We start from the raw sequence: 9,646 nt of genomic DNA, 5'->3' as shown, positions 1-9,646 counted from the left end.
ACAGCATTAGCTCATTCAGAAGCAATTGGAACTTCCCATATAAAATGAGAATATGTATTCACCACTACACAGAAATACAGCTTCTTTGGGAAGAAGGCAACATGTGTAATATCTATTTACCATAGTTTTTCTTTGTTTTTTGTTTTGTTTTGTTGGTTTTTTGGTTTTTGGGCCATACCTGGTGACACTCAGGAATTACTCCTGGCTATGAGCTCAAAAATTACTCCTGACTTGGGGGACCATATGGAACACTGGGAACTTTACCTCACCCTGAGACAAAAACCATTCATTAAAATTGCTTCATAAGGGCCCTAATATTGAAAGAAGGAACAGAAAAAGTAAAGTACTTTCTGTCTTTTGGGTGAAAGAAAATATTATAAAAAAAAGTCTAATTACTATCAAAGACCAGTTTTTTGGTACAGCTGCTGGAGAAGGTAAACCATTCTGTAACTTACCCATAGAAATCATGAACATATTAATATTCTTTTCTTTCTTTCTTTTTTTTTAGGCTAGTCAAGTGAAGCAGTGGGAGTGGAGAAGGAACAAAGACAGGAGTGGTGAACAAGTTCGAGACAAAGAGCCAAAATTTTAAACTGTGAGAGTCAGAGAGCCACACCACACAGTGACCTGCCAAAACAGACAAACACTCACACAAAAGCATATAATTTTAACACTAATATATTAAACACGTATTGCATTTTGCCATTTTGAGTGAGAGTAAAAATCCTGTTCGCCACCCCTGAACAAAGAAATATGTTGGGCCGGGCGGTGGCGCTGGAGGTAAGGTGCCTGCCTTGCCTGCGCTAACCTAGGACGGACCACGGTTCGATCCCCCGGCGTCCCATATGGTCCCCCAAGAAGCCAGGAGGAATTTCTGAGCGCATAGCCAGGAGTAACCCCTGAGCGTCACAGGGTGTGGCCCAAAAACCAAAAAAAAAACCAAAAAAAAAAAAAAAAAAGAAATATGTAACTGGCTGCCATTAATATTATTAAATCAAATAAAAGTCTCCAACTACCTATTTTTTTATTACAAATATAGGCAAGTTCCATTCAGAAAAGGATATTTCAATGTGCCCCAACCTCAGCTCTTTGTCTACTGTTTCTAAGAGTTTCTAGTTTTGTGCTATTAATGGGCTATTGGGAAATCTAGATTGGAACACTGAACTTCCAATCGATTGGGATGGTTTCTGATGCTTTAACTCAGTGGGCCCAATTTTAAAAAGGTGAAATCTCAGAACTAGTGTGCTGAAAGGGGTTTGAGTGAGGGAAGTGATATTCAGTCCTCCATTGCTAATGCAAATCATGTCCTCATGGGTTCTTTGAAACTGCAGATACGTATGCTTAAAAAACAACCTGTTGATTTTACGGTCATATGTACTTCAAAATTCTAGTCTTCTGGTGAGTGGAATCTGGAGTTAAGATACATCCTATGCCATCTAAACTATAAGAAATGTCTGCAATGCCCAAATATGTGGCCAAAACTTTTTTCTAATTACCAAGACTTTGGGTCCAGAATCAAACATTTTTTCAAACTTTCTTCCCTGAATTTCAAACATTAATATTGCATTGTCCTCTTTAAGCTTATCAGTAAAAGCTAGAAATGGATTCATAGAATCCTCAGGGTTTGTACTTCCAAACCTCCCTTTCCTGATGCATTCTGATTTGCTAAGCATACAGAAGAAAGTAATGAAATTTGAGCTATTTTTTACCTTTTATAAAGGTTCAAACTGAGGACACTGAGAAATGAACTATTATTTCCCCAACATGGTAAGAATCTATAATTCCCAGGTAAATTATGATTTATTTCTTTATATATATCTGAAAAATTTTTTATTTTCCGAAAAGTCCTCTTCCCAGGAAACCTTCCTAGATACACTATGTAGATTTTGTTGATAGCATATATTATTTGTGGATGCTATAAATCACTTTTTATTTATCACCTTTTCTTCAAACATTGGCCTTCATATGTGTCCTGACATGTGTGATGATTTACAAAATATTGCAGCAGTCTCTTCCACAGTCTATCCAAACATTGGATTTTCCTGTGTGTGTCCACTGGTGTGTAATGAGACTTGACCTTTGACCAAAGCCTCATCCACTGTCTGCAAACAGGGCTTCTTCCATGTGCAGTCCTGTAATATGTGATGTGATTTGACCTCGCACTGAAATCTCATCCACTCTCTGCAAATGTAGGGCTTCTCCCATCCTGTGGTGTTTGATAAAACTTGATCTCAGAGTAAAGCCTTGCTCATAATCCCTGCAAATATGGGGCTTCTTGCCTGTGTCATCTTGTGTGTTTTCACTACACAATCTGCAAACACAGGGCTTCTCCTGTGTTATCTCTGGTGTCTGATGAGATGCAACCTCTAAATGAAGTCTTGCCCTTTCCCTGCAAACATGGAACTTCTCTTCTGTGTCCTCTGGTGTCTAATGAGACTTGACCTCTCTTTAAAGCCGTGTCCACACTCCCTGCAAACATGGGGCTTCTCCTGTATGGCTCCTCTGATGTGTGATGAGATGTGACCTCTGACTAAAGCCATGGCCACACTCCCTGCAAACATGGGGCTTCTCCCCTGTGTGTGTTCTCTGGTGTGTGATGAGATGTGACCTCTTACTGAAGCCACAGCTACACTCCCTGCAAACATGGGGCTTCTCTCCTATGTGTGTCCTCTGCTGTGTGATGAGATTTAACCTCTCACTGAAGCCATGTTCATCCTCCTTACAAATATAAGGATTCTCCCCAATGTGGGTCTTTTAGTGTGTGATGAGACCTGACCTCGGACTGAAGCTATGCCCACACTCCTTATAAACATAGGGCATAGGGCTTCTCTCCTGTGTGTGTCCTCTGGTGTGTGATGAGATCTGACCTCTGACTGAAGCCATGCTCACACTTCCTGCAAACATGGGGCTTCTCTCCTGTGTGAGTCATTGATTTGTGATGAGATTTGATCCATTGTTGAAGCCTTGCTCAGGCTTTAGACACTTGTCTCTTTAAATTATTAGCAAGTTTATCCCTGTAACTACTCCACCTGTGTCCTTTGGATTTTCTTTCAGGCATGTGTTAATGTCTTCCTCCATTGTCATCTGCTTACTAGAGCTACCTATTTGGCTGCTAAATAGTCTAGAAAACACTGTTGAAATTCTTCTATGCCTCATTCTACTAGCCAAATGTATAGAACTTTCTTTGTGCGTTTGACTTTCAAGTATGTCATTCTTTGGTTTGTCATTATATGAATCAGAATGCTGCTGCCATTGGTTCTGATCACGTAGACAGGAATTCTCTGATTGAGGATGCTTTCTTGCAGATGTTCCCAGGAGGATCCAAGAGGGATGACTTTGTTTCACGTGATGACTGAGGAAGTTGTGATTGAAGAAGGCAAGAGAGCAGAAGGGACAAGAATGGATATCTGGCTTGAGTTCTGCGGCAAACAGGCTTTGTGGCAGCCTTCACAGGGCTCCTCCTTCTAGCTAGGAGATTAGCGCAGGCTTTACCCCAAAATACCCTATTGCCTGCAGGTGCTCGTAGGTCTCCGGCATCACATCTCTGTAGAGTTTCTTCTGAGAGACATTCAGGCATGCTCACTCCTCTGGGGAGAAGCTCATGGCCACATCAGGGAAGGTCACCAAGCCCTCGGTACAGGACGCTAGACAGTGAGACCCCATCTTCTCCAGCCTGGATTATTCCTAAAATGCAGCAGCAAAGCTAAAGTCCAAAAGACTGTGGTCACCCGCGCACAGAATGGGAGAGGGGGAGGTGCTGTGCAAGTTAGAGAAGCAGAAATCCATTCTCTGGTGAAACCATCGCCAAGCCAGGGCCCAATAATAGGACTGATCAATAGTGGACTTGGGGCGCTCGCCTGGATAGGGGTTCCCTGGCTTACGGGAATGAGCACTGAGCGCAGAGCCCAGCAAAGACCCTGAGCCACCTGGCAGTCTCCGGAGACCAACTGCGGAAACCCCCCATGGGCCCAGGGCAGGATGAGGACCCCGGGGTGGGGGGGAGAGAGAGAAGAAGAGAGAGAGAGAGAGAGAGAGAGAGAGAGAGAGAGAGACGCTCTGCCCACAGCCCCCCTCCCTCCCTCCCAAATTATGATTCCTTTGAGCATTAAATTGCTTATTCATAAAATCATCCCTAAAATCCCTGGAGACATTGGCCCTGTTATCTGATCTTGTAAGGGCATTGGGCTGTTACTATGACTATTAAACCTTCAGGGCAGATTATATTGAGGTTACAGCTTTCTGAAGTGGCGGGCATTAATGAATTTAAGCTGCAGAGTTCTCTGGGTCTGGGCTGGGAAGCTGATCTATTTATGAAAAGGTTTTTTGATTTTGAGGGGCCAAGGATTGACCCCTGACCCAAATTTCCCAAGACAGGCTGATTAAGACTTGGTCTTGAGGAGGCAGGTCCTTGAGCTGAAGCAAAAGAGGATTGCATCCTGCAGTGTTTTTGAAGATGTCCCATTTGCCACAGTTAAAGTATCTGATCTTAACTCATGTGACTTGTTTTGGACCCCTCCCCCAGTTGCCAAGGAATCTGTAAGGAACTGAAAGGTAGTCTCTTTGTTCAATAAAATCCTTTGCCATACCTTGGGCAAGCTCCAAGTGGTTTCCTCAGGTAAAAACCACTGATCTGATTCCCTGGACTTTGCATCTAAATAGCATATGTTGTTAAAGGTCTGTGATGTGTGTGTGTGTGTGTGTGTGTGTGTGTGTGTGTGATTGTAAGTGCCAGCATTTCTACAAGCATATAGAAATCCCATGACATATTCTTTCTATCTAATGGGATGTGTGTGATGATTGTAAGTGCCAGCATATCTACAAGCATGTAGAAATCCCATGACATATTCTTTCTATCTAATGGGATATAATATAGCTTGACAATATTCATTAGCATTATCAAAGGCTATGGATTTCATCAGGAGTTTTTGAAGATCCATATCTTTTATCTGCCTTTTAATCACCTTTGTCAACTTCCCCAGAAAATCTGCTATGGCTTCGTAGCTCCCAAATAATCTTAGAATAACTACCCGTGATTTTGATTTCAGAGTCAATTTTTTCCCACGCCTTCAAAGCAAGTTCCCTGACAAGTCTCAAAACAACACGGGGAGGGGCCGGGAAGGTGGCACTAGAGGTAAGGTGTCTGCCTTGCAAGCGCTAGCATAGGACGGACCACTGTTCGATCCCCCGGCGTCCCATATGGTCCCCCCAAGCCAGGGGCGATTTCTGAGCGCATAGCCAGGAGTTACTCCTGAGCGTCAAACGGGTGTGGCCCAAAAACCAAAACAAAAAAAAAAAACAAAAAACAACACGGGGTAGTCTTGCCTGTTTATTTACTTCTGTGAACTCCTCTTCTCCTATCAGCATCTCATAAGACAATGTGACCTCTGTAACCATCCTTCCAGAGTGATCTAGACTACTAATTTTTCTTTTCACTCCTTCAGAAAACCACATTTTCACTGTAAATATTGCAATGCATCCAAACATATTTTGCTACAGTGTTAAAATCCTGGTGGATCCAACACCCACCATCACTCTAGATACTAAGGAATTCAACACAAAACAGGGAAAGAAGACCACACTTCAAGCATGTTTTCTTAAACCAATCAAGATAATCCATATTTAAACCCTCATAGATTAAAGTTGATTTTTTTTATGATAGGGGGGATTTTTTCCAGATTCTGTGTTAGTACCAATTTCCCTAAAAACTAGTCATTGTGGTCCTGAAGGGGAAGACTTATTTACGATTCTGTATTAATGCCAATCTCTCTAATAAGTAGCCATTAATGGGAAAGTGGGTCAGTTCCATACTCTCTAAAGAGCTGGTTTAGTATATGAGTGGGCCATTTTTGTTTTTCTTTCCAAACCAATATCATTGGGTGTAACAATTAGAGGCTATTCTGGCCTAGTGCCAGTACAGGGCAGTGGAACACCAATCTCAGGCTTTTGGCTTGACCACATGTAATAACCAGATATATATTTTTTAGTTTTTGGATTTTGAAGTCTTTTAGGAACAGCTGAAAGAACTTCAGAAACTTTTAGTGCAAAGTTAGAATATTTAGCTTGCATTTTTTTTTTGCACCCCAATGCTTACGAACTAACTAACAAGGAAAGCCACTACCAGGACCACCAATGCATACATTATGACATCAGTATGTTTTATCTTGACTGTTGGAAGAAAAAAGGTAGCAATTTGTATGAGGAAAAGCCAGAGTTCTTCAAACCAAAAACTTTGAACCAAATAGACACAAGCTTAAATATCCAGGCCCGTGAAATCCACTCAAGAAACCACAGAATTGGGGCAGTAGAGATAGCACGGAGGTATGGCATTTGCCTTGCATGCAGAAGGTTGGTGGTTCGAATCCTGGCATCATATGGTCCCCTGAGCCTTGCAGGAGCAACTTCTTTCTTTTTTTTCCTTTCTTCCTTTCTTCTTCTTTCTTCTTTCTTTCTTTTTTCCTTCCTTCCTTCTTTCTTTTTTTCCTTCCTTCCTTCTTTCTTTCCTTCTCTTTCTTTCTTTCTTTCTTTTTTTTCTTTCTTTCTTTCTTCTTTCTTTCTTTCTTTCTGTCTTTCTTTTTCTTTCTTTCTTTCTTTCTTTCTTTCTTCTTTCTTTTCTTTCTTTGCTCTTTATTTTATTTTATAAAGACAAAGATGCAAAGAAAGAGTACAAGGTGAAGTTACAGTGGAAAGACAATCACCCATAAACAGAATTCTCAAAAGAAAATTTCTGAGCGTAGAGCCAGGAATTAACATCTCATCAATCATTGGCTGAGTTTCTGCCTCTGGCAGCAACTGTGTTGGTAGCCTCATGCTCCAAGATCAGATTTGGAGAGACATGAGTCTGGAAGCAAAGGCTGATGCAGGACATAATACACACACACTAAAGGGAGTGAAGTGGGTTCAAAAATTTCAACACTCAAGCCTTCTGCTCCTAAGAAGCAGGTAGCTCAGTGGAGAAAAGCCAGAATCGCAAGAGAGCATTTCCCTGAGACCCGGGATTTTTACTAGGAAGAACAGACCACACCCAGGGGTGGAGAACAACTGGTCTAAATACCAATCCAAGGTGCTACATTTAAAGATATTGCCAATCAATGTGTAACAAGGCATATACTGGGATGGCACCTGGTTAATCTAACAGCCTCCCCTCTCCCTTCCCCTCCCCTCCCCTCCCCTCCTCTCCTCTTCTGTCTTTTCCTCTCCTCTCCTCTCTTTTCCTCTCCTCTCCTCTCTTCCCTCTTCTTTTTTTTTTTTTTTTTTTTGGTTTTTTTTTTTTTTGGGGGGGGCCACACCCTGTGACGCTCAGGGGTTACTCCTGGCTATGAGCTCAGAAGTTGCTCCTGGCTTCTTGGGGGACCATATGGGACGCCGGGGGATCGAACCGCGGTCCGTCCTAGGCTAGCGCAGGCAAGGCAGGCACCTTACCTCCAGCGCCACCCGCCCCCCCCTCTCTTCCCTCTTCTACTTTCCTCTCTTCTCTCCTCCTTTTCCCTTCTAAACACTGTGTTTTACAATATGGTTACTGAAGGGGTATCATACATATCACTTTACCTCCTTTCAGCACCAAGTTCTTGTCCAGAGTGAATGGGACACTCAAATTCTTAAGTCTCATCTCAGACCAACTGAGTGCACTGTGTGTTACAAAGTCCCTGGGTGAGAAACTTCTAAGTTTGAAAATCAAAGGGCCCCGAGCTTATTATAACCATAAGCACTCTAATTTTAAGCAAGAGAGGAAAGAAAAAGGTGTGACTCCTGGCACTGGCAAGATTGTGTTTTAAGATATTTAATAGGAGAAGTGATTATTTGTTTCCAGTAATGCAAATGTTTGGTTAATGAGTTGCTTTAATAAAAAGTGAGACCCCTGGGGCTGAGACACAGTTCAGGAAATAAGTTACAGAAGCTGAAACCTGGTTTGAATTCCTCAGACAGCTCATGGATCTTGAATACTTCCAGAGGTCACTCCTGAGCTCTATTAGGTATGGGAAGAAGAAGGAAGAGGAGGAGGAGGAGGAGGAGAGGAGAGGAGGAGGAGGAGGAGGGAGGAAGAGGAGGAGGAGGTGGAGGAGGAAGTAGAGGAGAAAGAAGGAAGGGGAGAAGGAGGAGGAAGAGAAGGAAGGGGAGAAAAAGGAGGAAGAGAGGTGCACAGCTCAAAGAACTGAACTTTGTGTTGCTGGAGGCTCAGATCTGATTCTTCATTGCAGGATTCCCAAGCATAGAGCCAAGCACTGTTAGTTATGATCTCAAACCACTACATATAAAAAAGCAAAAATATGATAAGGAAGGCAGGAAGTATCTTAACATGGCATAAGATAAATTGAAACCAAGTTGTGAAACAGAGGTGTAAGGTAAGCACAGCACCTCTGAGGGGCAGTAATCTCCCTCCTGGGGTGCTTCTGTTTTAGGATGGGGCAGAGCACAGACCAGAAAAGGAAAAAGGTCCCTCCTGCTCAGTATTAGAATTTTATAAGGTTTTTTTTTTTCTGGAGTTCAGGGGTTCCTAAGCAATGTTTAGAAGCTGGGGCTACTCTTGGGAAAACTCAGTCTGACATTTCAAGACTTGGATCCTGTGATACAGTACTACTGCGGCCCAGCAGATCTAGGGCTGGGGGCTGGGGGCATCAGGGCCATATCTAGTGAAACTCAAAGGCAATGTAGTGCCAGGACCAAACCCAGAGTTTTGCACATACTCTTTTTTTTTTTTTTTTTTTTTTTTTACAGGGGAGAGCGTGCACGCAGTCCCCGACTACCATAAATTATGCAGTCGAGTTTCCCACATTTGGGGAAATCGCAGGGGTCAGCACGCCCGGAGTGCAATGGGCGAGCCTCACCCTGGGGAAACCATCTTCGTGATCATGGAATTGCCCCTACCAGGTAAATATGCACATACTCTTAAGCCTGGGTTCAACCCTGCCAGCACACAGTCCCTCAAGTACAAGCAGTAGCAACTTCCAGTAAAGAACAGGGATTAACCCCAAGCACCTTCAAGTGTGATCCAATCCTTCCCACTCCCAAATCAAATCTAGAAGTCTTTTTGGGAATTTGTGTCAGAGAACTCAAATGTCATATCAAGAAGCAAAACCAGGGGCCGGAGAGATAGCATGGAGGTAATCCTGGCATCCCTGTGCCTGCCAGGGGCAATTTCTGAGCATAGAGCCAGGAGAAACCCCTGAGCACTGCTGGGTGTGACCCAAAAACCAAAAAAAAAAAAAAAAAAAGCAAAACCAAAGGAAAGAAGAGGCATAAACAAACAAGCAATGTAAATTAAAAGGCCAGCCACTGAAGGCTGCCCAGAGGGAGCATTTCTTTTGATTTCCAAAGTTTCCCTTTGATGTTTACTTCCAGGGCCCTACCTGCTGCTCTTTGATTTATTTTTCTGTCTTGTGTGTTTCTCAAGTCCTGCTAACTTCTGAGTAGGAATAACCTATACTAATCAAGATGTCATCCTGACATTCATTTTGCTTTACATCATGAATTCTAGAAAGACACTGTCCTTTGTGAAAGCAGCTCCAGGTAACTAGGTAATAGGTAATAAGATATTTATACAGAGCAGAACATGTTCCAGAGTCAATCAGGAGAAGTTCAAGAATAGATCTGACTTAGTGATCTGTTTTGCATAACTGGGAGCAGTGGTAGAGAAAATGAAGTAGCAGGT

At 42.7% G+C, this 9,646-nt stretch overlaps 1 non-coding gene across 1 annotated transcript; it reads right to left on the bottom strand.

The window, feature by feature from the left end:
• Window positions 1-8,709: 8,709 nt before the first annotated feature.
• LOC126023656 (U1 spliceosomal RNA) lies at window positions 8,710-8,873 on the bottom strand. Its single transcript, XR_007500760.1, has one exon. It is a non-coding gene; the product is annotated as a U1 spliceosomal RNA (small nuclear RNA).
• Window positions 8,874-9,646: the final 773 nt, after the last annotated feature.

Source organism: Suncus etruscus, chromosome 11, assembly GCF_024139225.1.
Source record: "Suncus etruscus isolate mSunEtr1 chromosome 11, mSunEtr1.pri.cur, whole genome shotgun sequence".
NCBI classification, from domain to species: domain Eukaryota; kingdom Metazoa; phylum Chordata; class Mammalia; order Eulipotyphla; family Soricidae; genus Suncus; species Suncus etruscus.
Note: the sequence above shows the minus strand (reverse complement) of the source record. Positions and strands in the feature narration are given on the sequence as shown.